The sequence below is a fragment of the Crocodylus siamensis genome, chromosome 8, assembly GCF_052110815.1.
Source record: "Crocodylus siamensis isolate JL-2025a chromosome 8, ASM5211081v1, whole genome shotgun sequence".
Taxonomy (NCBI): Eukaryota; Metazoa; Chordata; order Crocodylia; family Crocodylidae; genus Crocodylus; species Crocodylus siamensis.
In genome coordinates this window covers 23,908,481-23,928,182 of record NC_143402.1, presented here as the reverse complement: position 1 = coordinate 23,928,182, position 19,702 = coordinate 23,908,481, and positions in this window count along the sequence as shown.

Genomic DNA, 19,702 nt, shown 5'->3' with positions numbered 1-19,702 from the left:
TACATGGGAGATGGGACAGGAATGTACCTTCATTAGCATTCAGGATGGAGAACAGAGATTCCAAGGCAGGGACCGCAGTGAATTCTGGGATCAGAAAAACAGGGGAGTGCTGCATGATGGGGAATCTGTGCTCCAAATGCTAATCAACCCACATATACATACACCCAGCTCAGCATTTATTAGACCAATTCTAATCTGGATTTGCAAAGGACTTTCCCCCCTACCCATCCACACACACCCCTCATCTAAGCAGAACTAAGCAGTAGTAAAGTTTAATAGGCATCTCGGGCTATACAGTCCTTGGTTCCACTGTGGGAGGCCTATTTAAATTTGATTGACTAAAACTCGTTTGCCAGGTGAGGGAATGCTGAGATGAGACTGAGTCAGAGTGGGTATGGGCAACATTTGAACAAAGGTAAAGGGTTCATCACAGTGTCCAGCCTGTTGGAGCCCTGACCACAAATGCTGTCATACTTTTCCTGGGATGACTGGTGGAAGTCCTCCCCACAAAAAGTTTATGAACACTCCAATAATCCCCTTAAGTCTGTTAAAAAACTACAGTAAGATCTGGAAAAGTCATGCTAAACTGAGGATTATTCACAACAGGTAAAAAAAACAAAACTGTGATGCTGCAAGCTATCTATTGTTTCCGAAGAAAGACTGAGAAGACTGAGGGGGGACCTGGTAGCTGTCTATAAACTTACTAGGAGGGACCGGCGGGGTTTGGGAGAGACCTTGTTCCCCTGAGCACCTCCCAGAGTAACAAGGAATAACGGCCATAAGCTGCTAGAAAGTAGGTTTAAGCTAGATATTAGAAGGCACTACTTCACAGTCAGGGCAGCTAGGATCTGGAACCAACTTCCAAGGGAAGTGGTGCTGGCTCCTACCCTGGAGATCTTTAAGAGGAGGCTCGACGGTTACCTGGCTGAGGTCATTTGAGCCCAGTTTTCTCTCCTGGCCATGGCAGGGGGTCAGACTAGAAGATCTACAAGATCCCTTCCAACCCTACATCTATGAATCTATGAATGAGGTATCCCATCCAGTATATCTGCTAGCCATAAGAATTTCAAGCTGACTCCTGAGTGTCTGGTTACTCCTTAAAAACTTATGTTTTTCCTGGTTATTAATCATTTTCCTGAGATGTTCCAAACCAGATAACCCCTTGTCAATAGAAAAGACAATTATTTACACTATTAAAAGAATGTTTTCATAGTTTTCATAGACATTTGGGCTGGAAGGGACCCCGGAGGATCGAGTCCAGCCCCCTGCCCCATGGGCAGGAAGTCAGCAGGGATCATAGGGTCTCAGCAAGATAAGCATCCAAATGTGTCTTGAAGGTGTTCAAAGTAGGTGCTTGAACCGCCTCCAGTGGCAGTCTATTCCAGATCTTGGGGGCTTGGACAGTAAAGATGTTCTTCCTCATGTCCAGCCTTAATCGGTCGTGGCAGAGTTTGTGACCATTCGATCTTGTCATCCCTTGGGGGGCTCTGTTGAACAGACTTTCCCCCAGATCCTGATGAGCACCCCTGATAAACTTATAGGTGGCCACCAGATCACCCCTGAGCCTGCGCTTTTCCAGGCTGAAGAGCCCCATGGCTCTCAGCCTCTCATCATAAGGTCTGTTTTCCTGACCTCTGATCATGAGCGTGGCTCTCCTCTGCACCCTCTCAAGCTTCTCCACATCCTTTTTGAATTGTGGAGCCCAAAACTGGATGCAATACGCTGGCTGCGGCCTCACCAAGGCCTAGTACAATGGGAGAATGCTATCCCAGGATTTGCTCGAGAAGCATCTATGGATGCTTGCCAGCATTTTGGTTGCTTTACTAGCCACAGCATCACATTGCAGGCTCGTGTTCATCTTGTGGTCAGTGATGACCTCCGAGTCCCTTTCATCTGTAGTGCTAACCAGCGTAGCACTGCTGAGCCTATAAGCATGCTGCGGGTAGAGAACCTTGCATTTTTCAGTGTTGAACACCATCAGATTCTCATCTGCCCATTTCATGAGCCTGTCAAGATCTGCCTGGATCACCCTCGTGTCCTCAGGTGTGGATGCTTTACCCCAGAGTTTGGTGTCGTCAGCAAACCTGGCCAGTCCACTTCTGACACCAATGTCCACATCATTGATGGAGGTGTTAAACAGTATAGGCCCTAGGACAAAGCCTTGAGGGACCCCACTGGTGACCACATACCAAGACTATTGGCTTCCATCAACCACTACCATCTGGGTCTTACTGCAGAGCCAGTTCCCCAGCCAGCAGTTCATGGTGAGGTTGAGGCTGCAGTTAGCAAGTTTTGCCAAGAGGTGATCATGGGATACCAGATCGAAGGCTTTTCTGAAGTCAAGATATACAACATCAATCTCTTCCCCCTTGTCCAGGTGATAGGTCATCTGGTCGTAAAAGGAAATGAGATTGGTCAAGCAAGACCTACCTGCAACAAACCCATGCTGGGTATCCCTCAGGCTATTGCTATCAGCTAGTCTGTTAAGGATGGCCTCTTTGATCTTTTCCAAGACCTTGCCCAGGATAGAGGTCAGGCTGATGGACCTGTAGTTTGCCGGATCTACTTTCCTCCCTTTCTTGAATATAGGTATGACATTGGCCTTCTTCCAATCTTTGGGCACTTCACCAGAGCACCAGGAGTTCTTAAAGATCCGTGCCAGGGCCTGAGCTATGATGCAGGCTAGCTCCTTGAGTACCCTTGGGTGTAAACCGTCAGGGCCGGCTGACTTGAAGGTATCCAGCCTGTCAAAATGTTTCTTCACGAGGTCAGCTTCAATGGAGGGTAAGGACCTCACCCAGGCCTCCCTGACCCACAGTGGGCAGGAGCATCCCATGGGACTGATGAAAGACTGATGCAAAGTACCCATTTAGCAAGTTTGTTTTTTCATGGTTATTGGTTGTCAGTTTTCCCATCTGGTTTAGCAGAGGTCCAATGTTGCCCTTGCTTTTCCTCCAGCTCCCCACATATCTAAAAAAAAACCCTTTTATTATCCTTGATATTTGTAGTTAGCTGGAGTTCCATCGCAGCCTTGGCTTTCCTCATTTGCTCTCTGCAGGTCCGGACCAGAGCAGAGTATTCCTCCATGGTGACAGTTCCAGTCCTCCAACCTTTGTAGGTCTTCCTTTTAAGACACAGGAGGTCCGCAAGTTCCCCCCCCCACCCCTCATTCCCCCCCAGCTCAGTGATCAGCCGCAGGGGAACCCTGGGTGCCCCCCCAGACCCAGGAGGCACCAGTCACTGAGCCAGGGAGGCACAGGGGGCCCCCCCAGCATGCTCCCCAGAAGACCTGGAAGTGGGCTAGAAGTGCTTCTGGTCTACTTCTGGGTCTGCTGCTGAGTACACTGGGAAGCCCCAAACACTCCTGTGGGACACTCCATCTGCCCCACCATTGCAGCATTCAAGAGCTGTGCCTGGTACCTTGAAGTATGTAGAAAAGACATTTAAAGTGATGTCTATGTCTGAATCGCCGAATCTTTTCAAATCTTTCCGAATCGATTTGGAGGGTTCCAACTCAATTTGGAGAGATCAGTGGGTCTCCTGATTTGATTTGGATTCAGAGATTCAGCCACCAAATCAGGCCAAATCTCCTGCGAATTGAATCAGGGACCAAAGCTTCACACAGCCCTACTGTTCACCAGGGCACCCCTGGGGAAGACCAGGAGCAATGGATACAAACACCTGGAAGGCCGTTTCAGGCTCAATTCCAGGAAAAACTCCTTCACAATCCGGGTGTCCAGACTGTGGAATAAACTCCCTCCAATGGTGGTGCAGTTACCTACCCTGGAAATCTTCAAAAGGAGACTGGACTGTCTTTTCCTGCCTACTGCAGGAGGACTGGACCCGATCTACAAGGTCCTTTCCAGCCCCTAACAATCTATGAATCTATGAAAACCAAAGGGGAAGAGGGTGTTATTTCCACACGTGGTAAATAGTGTAGTTTTTTATTGCTTACTATTTGTACTACAGTAATGCCTACACGATCAACCAAATAATAAATCAATGTCCCTGTCCTGAAGAATCTGAACCTATACCAGTGATTCTCAACCAGGGTGCCTTGAGATGCTTTCAAGGGTGCCAAGGGGGGTGCACACAATATTAGCACTGTTGGGTATGCAAACATGATTCACAAGATAAACCAAGAGATTTCAACTAGAAACCCATGAGTTATTAGCAATAGAAAAATTGCTTTATTATTTTTCTGTAGTCAAAAGAAGAGTGGAAACAAAGAGCTAGCATTTTCCAAGGGGTACTTCAAGTCTGCCCAGGGGGGGCCTCGAATCTAAAAAAGCTGAGAACCACTGGTCTACACAGACAAGCTAAACAAAGGGTTAGGAAAAGGGATTCAACAAACAAGGACAAATTTTGCAACTGAAGAATGCAAAATAAATATGAAGGTCCCTTTCAGCCCTATTTTTCTATGACCCCATGAGTCTCTTTCTTGTAATGCCATCCATCTTCTCAACAGTCTGTAACAGCAGCACACTGAAGCAGTCTGCATAAAGACTGAGCACTGCTGAAAGGGATACTGGAAAAAGTGACTGGTTGAATTTAGTAAGGATTTCATATGCTTTAAAATGTTAAAGAGGTCCTACACAGGATTTCCCCCCTTCCTCTGGAGTTAGCTAAGTCTCACTACGTCAAGCATAAATCTCTTTTTTTATTATAGTGTGTGCAACTGCCATTTACATGTGTTTAATTGTCTGCATGGATGTCTCTCCTGCTTGTTTTTTCCAGTTTTTATATATGTCCTTTTTAGATAGCAGAATATAAATGCTCTGAGCCAGCAAGCAGCCCCTTCTTCCTTAAGCAAGCCAGTGCACCAAAAGTCTCAGAGAAAAAGAGAGAAATTATCTGTTTCTTAAAAATAGAACACAAGTACAACCAGAACTGAATCTGCATTGCTCCTTTTCCTTCCTCTTTCTTACTTTCTGTGCATTGCACATTTAAATTTAGAGATGATGGCCCCAGTCTTTTTCAGTGTACATTCACTTGACAAATTTATGATGTAAATCTTAAGTAATTTCATTGAATCCAATACGGTGACATTGATGTAAATAAGGATAGAGCCTGCCTCAATTTTGCTTTGTTGCACAAAAAAAGGAACTGAAAAAAGGAAACTTTGATCACCATTTGACGTGAGAAGCTGGAGGAGCAATGTGTTTAAGCAATATTCAGGACTTATGGTTACAGCCTATGTCAGCTACTGAAGAAAGGAGAAATCCTTATTTATGACTGTACTTTCTCAAAACCAAGATCTATTATAAGAGTCTTCTAATCAATTACATTTAGTTTCACATTAAAAAGGCATCAAGTTGTACCTATATTAAAATTATCTGTTTATGTATAGCCAACAGCTTGGCAGTTGCTTCAAGGATCAAAACGAAGATAGGGCCATTACCTAAAGAATTATAAACAGATTAACAGGGAGTAACAGAGAAAGGAAGCAACAAATGCAAATGACCACACATTAATAGTCAGCCAAGGTATAACTTGCCAGTTCTGCACAATGGCAGTGCATGGTGCAAGGGCAGTGACTTGCATTTTGCAGCTATGGGGAGAGATGTCATCTTTTTTGCCACTTATGCGTGTCAAGTGGCCACTTAAACACCAATTTTTGGCAGCAAAATAAAGGAGATGATAGGGTTTAACCCTTGCTAATACTCCCCACCACCACCACCTTCCCCGCAGCTCCGTTTCTGCCAGCTGCAGCCAACCCCATCACTGCTTCCCACTTCCAGAACTGGAAGTGAAGCAAGAGCTTCTACATAAAAAGTGAACAGCAGAGGAGAGGTGAAAGGGTGAGGTGCCCTCTTGCTCCATTGCCATGCCCCTCACCCTCTTATGCAGCACCCAGGGCTCACGTCCTGTTTGCCCACCTATTCTTATGCTACTTAGAGTAAGTATTGTCTTTCCAGTTCTATGGTTCTCTGTTCTGTAACTCTTCTCCTGATTTAGGAAAAGGTGGGGTTAGCCAGTCTCCTGGAAGGAAAAGGGTTTGCGGGGAGAGGGGAGGGCCATGACAATCCAGTTCCTAGTATAGCTAGCTATGCGATAGGGGAGGACAAAGGCACAGTTGAAGTGGTTAGTCATTCCTCTTGGGTGGGGCAGAGAGAAGCAGAGGATGGAAAAAATAAACTGTGCAAAATCTTGTAGACCGAGATGAGCAGCTTAAATTTGATTCTGAAAACACTGGGAGGCCAGTCCAAGAATTCAAATGTGTTTGGATGTGAATGGCTTAAGGGAGGGGACAAGGTGAAAAATACAAGTTATTATATACGGCATTCTTCTGAGTGCACAAAGGAGACTTTGTTTGCTATACATTGATACTTTAGCACCTGCGAAATACATTAGTTCTGGTGAGTTCTACTTCCTACAGTAATGTGCTTACACATCAGAAAGAACCTATGGGTTCATCTGTACCACCTCTATTCCATACCCTAGAGCATCGCCATGAAATGCGTCCTTCCCAGTTGTTCCCACTCTGCATGCACCAAATCCAGAAATGAGGCAGCATAGCTGACATAGAGCAATCTTGAGCACATGTCAGCAAGCAAGTCAGAAAGAGAGAACCTACAAATAGGCCAGGATGAGATGGACACAAATCCCATTCCTAATGCTAACGTAATCTTAAAAAAAAAAGAACCCTATTGCCTCCAACCTTAGGAAGGGCAAACAGTGACATAGCAGGGCAGCTGGGAGCTGGGGGCAGTGGTGACTTCCAGCACCAACATGGTGTGGCCATTGTGGCGGCAGCTCTTATTTTTCTGCCCCACTCAAAATCAGTGTCCAGGGCTGCTGCCCTGGTTGCCCCACCGTAGTCACACAACTGGGCAAGTTAGTAAAGAAGTTTGAAGTCACCCCAGAACCAGGACAGAATTGGCAATGTACTTTTGTGACCATCAGGCCAAGTTTACAAACACTTCCTCAGCCTGGTATGACTTGCTTAAACACCTACAGCTATAGGGCTAAATGCCAAACTGGATCAGTGGAATTGCACTTATTTACATCAAATGTGAATGTTGCCAATTATCATTGAAATACTACAAAACAAAACACTCCTTTAACAGCTGTAGAACAGAGAAAAAGTAGCTGGGGCAGACATGATACAATGTGATTTGCAACTTATTAAGGAGACCCCAGCAGGCTAACAGGCTTGTAAAGAGTTAAAGGGGTATAGGTTGTAGCTATGTTGGTCTAAGGACGCAGGCAGACAAGGTTCTTTGGGTGAATCTGATATCTTTTATGATACCAACTCAAATAGTTGGAATAATTCTTCTTTGCAAGCTTTTGGGTATACTCTTCATCAGGCTGAGGAAGCATCTGCAGTTGGTGTTTGCTCTTCCTGGGTGGAATGAAAAGTAAGAAGCCAGAGGCTGGTACGCATGCAAGAAAACCAGTCAGTGAAGATATAAATTGAAGAGTTGGTAGGTGACAGACAGACTTGGGGGGTGGGAGAGGAGATGGGAATGAATAGAGATGGTAAACAGTTGAAAGGTACTTGAGGAGTCAGATGTTAGGCAGGTTATAATGTGTCATAAATCCAATGTCTATATTTAGTTCATGATTTTTTGTATCCAGGAGGTTGATGAAGTAAAGTTCATAGGCTTGTCTGTGAAGTGTTTTGTAAATTCCTTTGAGGATTAAAACTGAGAGATTGGAGAGATGGTGGTGTTCTTATGCAAAATGTGCCCCCCACAGGTAATCGGGTATTTTTGTCTTTGATAGATTTCTGGTGTGTGTTCATTCTGGTGCGCAGTTCTTGTTTGGTCTCTCCTACGTATTTTCCATCAGGGCATTGGGTGCATTGGATGAGATACATAATATTTCTGGAGGGGTAAGTGTAAGATCAAGGAATGCTGATGGTTCTGTTGTGGGGTGTAGTAACTGCAGGAGTGGTGGAGATATGTTGGCAGGTTTTACATTTCTTCTCATGCATGGCATGGTCTGGATCCATTCAGTGTGTTTTGGGCTATAGGAAGTTTGCTTCTGGTGATGAAGTTAGTGAGGTTTGGTGCTTGTTTGAAGGCTAGGATGTGTGGTTCTGGGAAAATTTCTTTAAGAATTGGGTCCTCTTCTAGTGTGGGTTGCAGGTGTTTGAGGATTTTCCATATAGGTTAGAGAGCGATAATATGTCAGGATGACCAGTGGTGTGTGATTCATGGGGGTTTTCCTTCTGTACTGTAGCAATTCTTCACATAGTATCCAGGTATCTCTTTCAAAAGGAAGTGTCCTTGTTGAATGAAAGCCTTTTTAAGATTTGTGAGGTGACAATCACAGCTGTTCTCCTCAGTGCAAATTCAGTGGTATCTCAATCACTTGGCTGAATATTACAATTATCTTGGTGTGTTTTTATGGTGATTGCTGGTTCTGTGGAGAGATGTATGTTGATTTGTGGGTTTCTTGTACATCATGGTCTGTATTTTACCATTCTGGGTAGTGATCACTGTATCTAAAAAGGAGATGTTGGTGCTGTAGTATTCAAGAGATAGTTGGATGGAGGGGTGATAATTGCTGAATTTCTGATGGAACTCAATCAGAAATTGTAGGTTTTCAATCCAAAGAGGTAGATTAATTTGACTCTGTTATTCCCTTCATTAGTGTCACTTTTAGGCATAAATTCTTGTATGATGTGAGCTGGTATAACTTACCTACTGCCTTCAGATGAAATTAAAGCAGAAGTCATTGCCAAAGGGTGGGCTTAAGAAGATGTAACTTCCCTTGTTGGAAGCAGTTCTTTGAATTTGATGGCATAGCAATTAATCCACTGTTTTTCCTGTAAATATAAACTGCAGCTTTTGGTTTGCATTGTCTTCACAAAATTGTCAACCAGTAATGGGAAGGATATGGAAAATGGAAATTGCAGAAATAGCCACATTCACCATCATCCTCCCAAAAGAGATGGAATGACACAAATCAAATGACCCTGAACAATGAATTCCAACACTGTTAATGGATACCTGCAAATAAGATATGACACTAGCTTCATGACTTGAAGATGTCCTAACTTGTACATGATCATGATTAGGTTTCCCAGTGTTGCAGATAAAAAACACGTACTGGAATGGGTCCCAAAATCAATACATTCATATGATAGCAAGGCAGGGGGTTTTCCCAAGTTAGTTTCTTAGGATTCAAAACTAATAATGACGGTCTTTCTCCAGCTCTTAGTTTCTTGGCGTTTGCAGGTTTATTGTGTGAGACAAAACCTTTGCTGGGAGATTTCCTGTGATTAATTAAAGTGTTGGGACATCTCAGTTTTTCAGTGGTTGTGCCAACAAAAGCAAAACTTCAGTTAACACAGTCTAGATTCAGTATCATTTTATCAAATTTTGTGTGCAGTTTATAATGTCTGAAGGAAGGCTTTTCCTCTCACAAATATTTTCCCATATTAAGCTGTTTTGGCTTTTATAGAAGTAAATCTGTTTTCTTCTGGTTTTGTATGTGGTTTTCAAAGTTCAGGGCCAAAATTATTAGAAAACATTACCACATTATCTTATCACTATCTTATCAAAAATAACCTTTCTTAATACTAATGCTATTTATTTAAAGTTCACAATGATGGGCCACTTTAATTCATGATGTAGTGTGCAATTTATTCCCCATTTTCAGCAACAATAGACTAAACACCAATACACTGACATCAGAAGAGTTTCTTGACGGTACGTTGCATAGTTTCGCAAGAAGACTAACATTTTTTTTTAATTTAAATGAAAAGGCCTTCACTGACTAGCCTCAGAACAATTTGTCATTGGTTTGTCACAAACAGGAGTAACCTTAAGAAGCATTTCAATGTCTTGAGTTTACTAATAATTCCAGTTTTAACTTTTTTCTTGAATAACAGAATAATTGTTCCAGAGCATCATTCTATCATTATACTTCATTGACAGGCTGCAGTACAAAACCTTTTAGCCTTCTGGACTGAAACAACAATTAGTTTGCATTCTTCTGTCTTCTAAGTTTGCTACCTCCAAGTGGTAGTCATGTTGCCAATAAATTAACAATAGTCACTTAGCCCCAGTTAGTCACCCACCAGAATAAATAAACAAGGGACTGGGTAAACATGAATGGGCTGTGAAGCCATTCTACAGGTGGCAAAGCAGCTCTGAGGCTGCAGAGGCCCAATAACCCCCAGATACTCCTCCACAGAACAAGAAGAGAAAGATTTACATAATACCAGATTCCTCAGTTCCAGGCTGCTCTTGGCTTGCTTCCCTCCTCACTGCCTCATATCCATGGCACAGAGAACTACCATAAGGCTAGGAGTCTACCAAAAAAAGCTGGCTAATGTCCATTCCCAGTTACTCTCTTCCCAGGCACTGCAGTCCTCCTAATTTTTCAGTAGTGTAAAGTGCTACCACCACTTTTGATCTACTGGATTTCTTTGGTTTGGGTCATTGGTGGGGTATTATCCTGCTGGAATGTTGCCTTACACAATAGTGTCAGTTCTTGCAGATGCCCTAGGAATTAAAAATTACCCTGTCAAGCTGCATTTCTATATTAATTTTGCTGCTACTGTATGTATCACTGCCCTCTACTGGATGTTGTACCAGACCTGTTCAGATATTTGTCACATTGCCATCTGTTAGCTGTCCTCCATAGAATGGAAGCCTGGTGAAAGATTGGTGAAAGATACACTTTTAGTTGAAGAAAGTAGAAGCCACAGATTTTGGAACTGGAGCTCCTTGGTAGTGTTTTTGTCTCCCCATAAACTGTTAGCTGACAACCATGGTATGCATTACATGAGACTGATTCATTGCAATTCTCCTAAAAATTATTAGTGGCAGCACTGTACTCCTCCCACTTTATTACTTACTGAGAACAAGTTATAAAAGGGCAAAATCCTTCTGAAAGACTGTTAAGAGCTGAATATTTTTACTATGTATTACCTTTTAAGATAATAAAAATCTACCAAGATAAGGAGAAGGCATAAGAACCTGATTATAAATCACATCTACTATACTCCAGGGTAAACAGCTTTCATTAGAAGATCATCATTCTATTTGCACCCTGTGACAAACTAAGGCTATGGTTATAAAGCACCATGCAGTGCTATGCAGAGATATGGCAAGGATCATTATGGCTAATTATTTCCCTGAAAGTGCTGCACTATTATGGCTATACTGCTTCCAGCACTGAATTAATATATGCAGATGAAGCTTGGGTATCAATGCATTGGCAGTGTACATACCCTCTGAGTGCTACTGTACATCCTCAACTGGCATTGATATCAGTAGGAATTATGGGGGCCAGGCTATTTGCAAGATTGGGCCTGTGTGTACATGGCAATTAAAGAGATTTACCTTTTTTCGTGTGTGTGCTTCATTGCTCCAAGTAAAATTAAATGCATAGAATCATAGAAAATTAAGGTTGGAAGGGACCTCAGGAAGTCATCTAATCCAATCACTGGCTCAGAGCATGACCATCCCCAACTAGATCATTGTAACCAAGACTTTGTCTAGCCAGGCCTTAAAAACCTCCAGGGATGGAGATTCCACCACGTCTCTAGGTAACCCATTCCACTGCTTCGCTACCCTTCTAATGAGAAAGTTTTTCTTAATAACCAACCTAAACTTCCCTTGCAACAACTTGAGACCATTGCTTCTCTCAGCCTTTTCTTAGACATCATGTGCCCCAGCCCCCAAACCATTTTCATTGTCCTCCACTGAATTCTCTCCAACTTAACCACATCCTTTTTATAGCAGAGGACCTAAAACTGGACATAGTACTAGAGATGTGGCCTCACCTGTGCCAGATAGAGGGGAATAATTACATCCCTTGATCTGCTGGCAATGCTCCTACTAATGCAGCCTAGTATGCTGTTAGTCTTCTTAGCAATAAAGGCACACTGCTGACTCATATCCAGTATACTGTCAACTGTACCCCTAGGTCCTTTTCCTCAGAGCTGCTGCTTAGCCATTTGGTTCTAAACCTGTACCAGTGTGTGACAGAACACCCTTTTGGGTGTCTGTCACTTTAAGGGCTGGAGCAGGGAGCTGCCAGGTGGCTGATGAGAGTGGCCATTTTGCAGAGCTGTGTTATAAGAGCAGAGAAGAGGAATAACATCGCCTGGCAGAGCTCCTGCTCCAGGAATATCTTGGAGCTAAAGGTGAGGCTATGGGGAAGGAGGAGGCCTCATTGGTCCTGGGCATGACCTAAAACTGTACCCCACCAGGATAGGGAGGCCTGGTGGGCCTGTCTGTGGTGGGGCAGGACCATCGAAATATGAGGACTGAGAACCTACCTGGTGTAAGGCTAGTGGGGGTCCCTAAACCCCTGCCCCTACCTTTGGGTGGGTTACCAGGAGAGTTCGGGGGCAGGTAAGCTTAGCACCTCAGTCCCATGCGGTGTGGGACCCTGGAGGTGGGCCAGGCATGCTCAAAGAGGAGCACCTGAGCCCAAGGGATGCAAGACCCCGGGCCCTGCAGAATGGGTGGAGTGAAGGTCAGGCACGCTTAAGGAAGAGAAGCACCTGAACCTGTGAGAGTGGAAGACCCTAGGCCTGAGAGAGTTGGGGGCAGAGTTCTGGCCTGAGAGAGGGGCACAGTGGTCTAGTGAGGGGCCAGAGGTGAAGCAGGCCCATAGTTGAGCAATTGTTCAGTCCCATTTGGGTAAGGGTCATAGGCAAGGCCCAGAAGACTGTATCAGGACTGACCAAGGGGTGGAGAGCAAAGCCTGAGGATCTCTGAGTAGGGTGGAGTGAGTGAGGCCTGAATAGGCAGTATGCAAGAGACTGGGTGAAAGTTGGTGGAGTGCAAGAAGCCCTGGTAAGAGGGGTGGTGGTGTGTGTATGATCCCAAAGGGGGCAGTATGGTAAAGATACAGCTGTGTGCTCAATTTGGCCTGGCCATGAACGGTAGTATCATCACACAACGTGACATCTGTGACGCATAGGACGCGTGTAAGGGGCGGTCAGAGTGTGTATGCACTGCCCTGTTACATATGGGCACACAAAGGGCAGCCTCCCACTTATTTAACATCCCAATCATTTACCAAGAAGACATAGCAGGAAAACAAGGAGGGTGGTTTGCCCAAAGACAGGGGTAGGCCCATACTAGCACTGGGCCTGGAAGTCGCCCTGCCACAGTACAAAGAATTCTTCCATCCAAAGTGCAGGACTTTGGCCTTGTCCTTGTTGAACCTCATGAGATTTTTTTTGGCCAAATCCTCCAATTTGTCAAGATCTCTGAATCCTAGACTTATCCTCCAGCAGATCTACTACTCCCCCCCCCCCCGCTTGGTGTTTTCCATGAATTTACTGAGGGCGCACTCCATCCATCTTCCAGATTGAGCCTGACAATCCAGTCAGCTTTCTATTCACTTTACAGTCAATTCATCCAATCCATACTTCCTCAGCTTGCTTGCAAGACTGCTGGGGAAGACCATATCAAAGCCTTACTAAACTCAAGTGTAGCAGACTTACCTTTTGAGTTCTGAATGACTCCTGGGCTCGAGATTCTGCAGTTTCAACTGGTGGAGCAAATCCACCAATCAGAAGCAAGCAAGGGTAAAAGCAAGGTGGGAGTGGGGCAAGGAGCAGTCCAGACCTGGTTTGAGATTGTGCCCTGCCAGATCTGGAGAACTTCAGGGGTGGAGCCCCTAAAGGGTAGAAAAGGAGCAGCATGCCTGGCATGTGGGGAGATGCAGCAGGAGCATGTGGGGAGATGAAGCTGAAGAAGAAAGATCAGAGTGAGAAAAGCTAGGAACGAGCTGCCCCAGTGTGCAATAGCCCCGAGCTCCTGAAGATCCCTGGGAGTGTGTGAGACCCTCAGACTCATCACGGTGCAGGCCTGGGAGAATGTGAGACCCTCTGGCTTGTCACGGTGCATAGTCTGACACATGAAGCCCAGGCCTTAGAAGGGGCAAGGACAACTGGGAAGGTCGCCCCCGGTGTGAGGCAGGTGGTTGGGAGCCCAGCAATCCTCGGTACGCAGAGCGGGGCACAGAGTGGCGCAAGCCAATCTGCAGAGAGCCGTGAGGACTGAAGCAGGTGATGTTACCAGACCTGGGTGCCCAGGCTGGGGCTTGGGGAACTAATTTATAATTAAACTTCTATATGGTTGAGTTTATGTTGCACTTTATATATTTTACAAATAATATTGTTCTTATTATTTTGGTGTTGTTAACCATGATGTTGATGGGTTTGAGACCTTAAAAAAATCTTTGGGTCAGTTGTATGCATATTTTTAAGTCCTGGGTTTTACCCACTGGGGTGAATATTATTGGATTCATTGTGTCAGGTAACTCGTTTCTTGACTTGGAAATTATGAAAGTTATTTTGTAATATCAGGTTTTCAATTATTTCTGGCATGTAAATGTTCTAATAGTATTTTGTAATAATAAAACTGTATATAGTTAAGTTTACACTCATGGGATTGTCTCCATCAGCTTGAAACCACAGACAATCTATGACAGTTTCTGTTGCTTAACTTGCATTAATCATATTTAAGGTACACTGCCTAAAAGGTAGTCCCTGCAGGGTCCGCACATAGGGCGGTGACATCCCTCCCTCAGCACCCTAGCCTGTCACCCCTTCTCCTCCATTTAGCTGGAAGGCACACACTTGGTGTACCTGGGTTACACGAAGTATTTCACATCCACTGCTCTCACCACATTCACAGAGCCAGTCATCTTATCACAGCAGGCAATTAAGTTAGTCAGGTATGCCATGCTCTTGGTGAATGCATGGTGACTTCTCCCGATCACTTTCTTCTCTTTCAAGTGCTTAGAAATAGATTCCTTGAGGACCTGCTCCATGATTTTTCCAGGGACTGATGTGAGGTTGACTGGTCTATAGTTACCTGGATCCTCCTCCTTCCCTTTCTTAAATATGGATGCTATATTTGCCTTTTTCCAGTCATCCAGGACCTCCCCCAGTCACCACAAGTTTTCAAAGATAATGGCCAGTGGCTCCGCAATCACATCAGCCAACTCCCTCAGCAGCGTTGGGTGCATTGCATCCAGCCCCATGAACTTGTACACATCCAGATTTTCTAAATAGTCCCTAACTGGTTCTTTCACCCCTGAGAGCTGCTCACCTTCTCCCCAAACTGTGCTGACCAGAGCAGTAGTCTGGGAGCTGACCTTGCTTCTGAAGACAGATGTAAAAAAGCCATTGAGTACTTCAGCCTTTTCCTCATCATGTCACTAGGTTGCCTCCCCCTTTCAGTAAAGGACCCACACTTTCCCTGATCTTCATCTTGTAGCTGACATACTTGTAGAAACCCTTCTTGTTACCCTTCACATCCCTTGCTAGCTGCAACTCCGACTGTGCTTTGGCCTTCCTGACTTCCTCCCTGCATGCCTGAGCAATATTCTTATAATCCTCCCTAGTTGTTTGTCCAAGCGTCCACTTTTTTAAAGTTTCCTGTTTGTATTTAAGCTCACCAAAGAGTTCTCTGCTAAGCCAAGCTGGTCACCTGCCATATTTGCTATTCTTCCTGCACATCAAGATGGTTTGTTCCTGAGCCCTCAGTAAGGTTTCTTTAAAATACAACCAGCTCTTCTGGACTTCTTTCCACCTCAGACTGGCGTCCCAGGGATCCTGCCCATCAGTTCTGTGAGGAAGTCAAAGTCTGCTTTTCTGAAGTCCAGGGTCCTTACTCTGTTGCTCTTCTTTCTTTCTTTTGTCAGGATCCTATACTAAGGACTATCTGAAATATATTGTTCCATGTCTGAAGCCCAGTTTTATTCTGCCTTGGATTAGAACCTCTCTCTATTCAGCATTTTATCTTTCAAGGTTTTGAGTACCTTTAAAGCAGGTTCCAGTGCATTTCCTTTTTTTCATAAACTCTTCATTCTCTTTTGCCCTGTGTGCTTTATCTGTTATCTGACTGAGAATATCTTTTGAGTCATGCAACCACTAGAAACAACCCTTATTAGCAAACATTATGTACTGTTGTTTGAAAAAAAAAGTCCCACTGCATCCTAATACACTGACAAACCCCCAGTAGGCTATTAGGAAGCTATAATTAAGCAAGGAGATGAGCAGAATGCTCCTTAGAAGGGCACTGTAATACTACTAGATTTACAAGTAATTAGGAGTCATAAAAATACTGAAGTGTGTAGTTATCTATACTTTTTCACCAGTGGACCTATGTGAACAGAAATATATTAATTAGTAGAAGCAGCCTGCTCCTTAACAGTATCGATCAGTGAATGCTGCCAAAGTTGTGTGGCATTTGTAAGTATTTTGCTATATAGTCACAGGTAGTTTATGATTGGCAACTGTATTGCACAGGACTACAACTCAGAAGGACCATCAGCTTGAAACCACAGACATTGTACGACAGTTTCTGTTGCTTAACTTACATTAATCATATTTAAGGTACATTGCCTAAGAGGTAGTCCCTGCAGGGTCACATGAGCATATACACTTATCCAGATTTGATATGCCATTACAAAAGGACATGCCCATCAGTTTGTAGCTGGGTGTAGCAAATGACTTCCTCTCACAGGCAGAGGCTAAGATGTGTAATGATTTAGGCCCCACAGTGAATAATAACAACTATGAATGAGGAAGAGAAAAGACCTTTAATGACACCACAGCATAGGGTTCCTCTAGCAGAGACCATGTGGCTGCCTCCATCTTGATTTCTCCTTACTCTCTAGGGATCATGTTCAAATTCCTCATGTGATAAGACATTCCCTTGTAAGGGACTGTCTCCAAAGTCTAACCCTTATCATTACATCTTTCCCCTTTTAAAAAATAAATAAAAATAACCATCACAATATAACAATAAAAACTCCAGAACAACAAGACGAGACAAAATCACCACCATACCAAACAAGCCATAACCTACAGAGGAGAGGTTACCAGCACTTCTCTCTGGAGTGAGTCGTTACCACTCACTTCCCTATTCTTCAGGTCCCTTCAACTTATTCACAGACCTCTATGACCCTTTCTGGCCATTTCATCTGTCTTCTGGCTCTCTGGAGTATCAGCTCCTCACTGGAGGTTTGGGGGCTCTCTGGTGAATTATCACTATCTTCACCTTCTGAGGATGACGAGGAGGAGGAGGAACTAGGACCTGTTCACCGAGACTGATCCAAGTCCATGGCTCTCGGACACTGGCAGCAGATAAGTGGAAGCACGAGTAGGTCTTGTCGATTATGTCGAAGCATGCCCCCTTGGTGTGTCTGAACTAGATAGGACCGTGGGTGCACTAGCTGTTTCACTGTTATGCTGCTGGTCCCATGTTCTCGACAAGTAATTCCTCAGACAAACTCTATCACCTGGCTTTAGTAGTTAAAGCTCACGAGCTCTTGTATCAAAGTAGTATTTCTGTTTCTTCTTCTGATCTTCTTTCATTCTCCTTATGGCTACCGTGTTAGGACATTCCAATAAGGTGTTAGTAATGGGCAGATTCAACCGTATCTGCAGGCCCATTAACAACTGTGCTGGAAGCCAGGCATTGTCCAGAGGTGTGCTACAATAAGCCAGTAGTGCCTTATATAAATCGCCTCCACTGTCCAATGCTTTTTTCATTAGGTTTTTCACCGTCTGAAGGGATCGCTCTGCAAAGCCATTCAATTGGGGATATTTAGGACATGACGTGATGTGACAAAAATCCCAGTCCATGGCAAATTGCCTCAACTCTGCACTGAAGAACTGTGGCCTATTATCACTGAATACTTATCTGGAACGCCATGCCTTGCAAATATGGCTTTCAAGCAAGCTATCAGTGAGCGACTGCTAGTAAACTGCACTGTACAGATTTCCGGGTACAAAGAGTAATAATCAGTAACTATTCAACACACCCTGGAGTTCCACGTAAAGAGATCAGTGTCCACCTTCTCATAGCCCCTGTGTGGAACAGGGTGAGGCTTTAGTGGTTCTGCCTGCTGGCAGGGTCTGGATTTCAGGCAAATGGAACAGCGTTCAAGTGTATTAGCAATGTCCTGATTGATCCTTAGCCAATATATCACCTCTCTTGCTCACTTCTTGCAGTTCTCAATAACTAAGCGTACCTCATGGATTTTCTGTAGTATTCCTCTTTGGACGGTCTGTGGTATTATTTTACTGCCCTGGAAAATAACTCCTTCAATGACTGAAAGTTCATGTCAGCAACTCCAATAGTCTCACACGTGGAAGTCACAGGTACTCCTGTCCTTTGGCCAACCCAAAATTATCATTTCTTTCAGGTTCCCTAATGAGTGGTCCTTCTTAGTTTCTTCTTTTATTTGTTGTATCCTCCTGTCCATGATCCAAAGTGAACTAACGATCAGGTTGACATAGGCTTGCATCTCTGTCTTGGAGGTCTTTTCTGCTTGTCCAGAAGAGGCTATTGCCTTGGACAGTGCATCTGCTGTAAACAGAAATTTGCTGGGTGTGTACTTCACAACTAATCATACTTCTGCAGCTTAATCATCATTCTTTGAATTCTTAAGGTGCAGTCATTCAGAGGCTTGCGAAATAGTGCTATCAAGGGCTTGTAGTCTGTTTCTACATTCACTTTCTGCCCATAAATATATTGATTGGCTCTCTGGCATGTCAACAAAATTCCTAACAACTCTTTCTCAATCTGTGCATACCTGCTTTCTGCCTCAGTTAGTGATTTAGATGCATATGCAACAGGTTGCCATCGGTTGTTAAAATTCTGCAGTAGCACAGCACCTAATCTTAACTGTGAAGCATCTGTTAATATTTGTATTGGTTTCACAGGCATATAAAATTTTAATACAGGTTCTTGTATTAACTGTTGCTTCAACACCTTCCATGCTTCCTCCTGTTCTAGATTCCAGCACCATTCATTCTTACTCTCAAGAAGCATCCTTAGAGGTGCTGCTATTGTTGACAGCTTTAGTATGAACCTTCCAAGATAATTTACCATTCCCAAAAAGCATTGCAAGTCATTTTTCTGACTGGGGAAATGGCATCATTTCAACAGCCTGAATTTTTTTTCTTGTCCGGTTTCACCCCTTCTCTAGAAATAACATCTCCCACAAATGTCAGTTCTGTAGTTCCAACAACACATTTCTATTGAGTTTCAGATTTGCAGCCCTAGTTGCCTCCAACACCTCTCGGAGCCTACGATCTTCCTTGGTGGAGCCCCAGATGATGATCTCATCCCTAGAGGTGTCTACACATGGAATATGCTTATAAATCATATGCATTGTTTTGTGATACACCTCTGGAGCTGGTATACCGAAAGATAAATGCAGAAATCAATACCTTCCAAATGGAGTATTGAATGTGCATAATTTAGAACTTTCCTTTGTTAACTTCAGCTGCCAGAATCCCAAAGAAGCATCTAATTTACTGAAGAACTGGGCATTCACAAACTGAGCCATAATCTCTTCTCTGGTGGGCAACTTAATGTTCTTATGGTTTTATTGAGACCCCTTAGAACCAAGCATATCTGCAGCTGTCCATTATGCTTTATCCACAGTAACTAAGGAGTTCACCCACTGTTGGCTCCTCTGTTTTCTGTATTACCTGGGCTTCCTCCAGCCTTTTTAGCTCTGCCTTTAGTTTATCATGGAGGACAAAAGGCCCCTTTCTGCATGGGTGTATAACTTGGGGGACCTGTTTATTTATCTGAATTGTACGTTCCACTGGTAAGCAACCAAGGCCTTGAAACAAATCTTGATATTCCAAGATAAGGTCCTCATAACCCAAGCCAGTGTTCTAATACACGCACCCATTTAACCAAATTGAGCTTTTCACAAGCTGCTAGGCCTGAAATAGGTGTCACCTCCT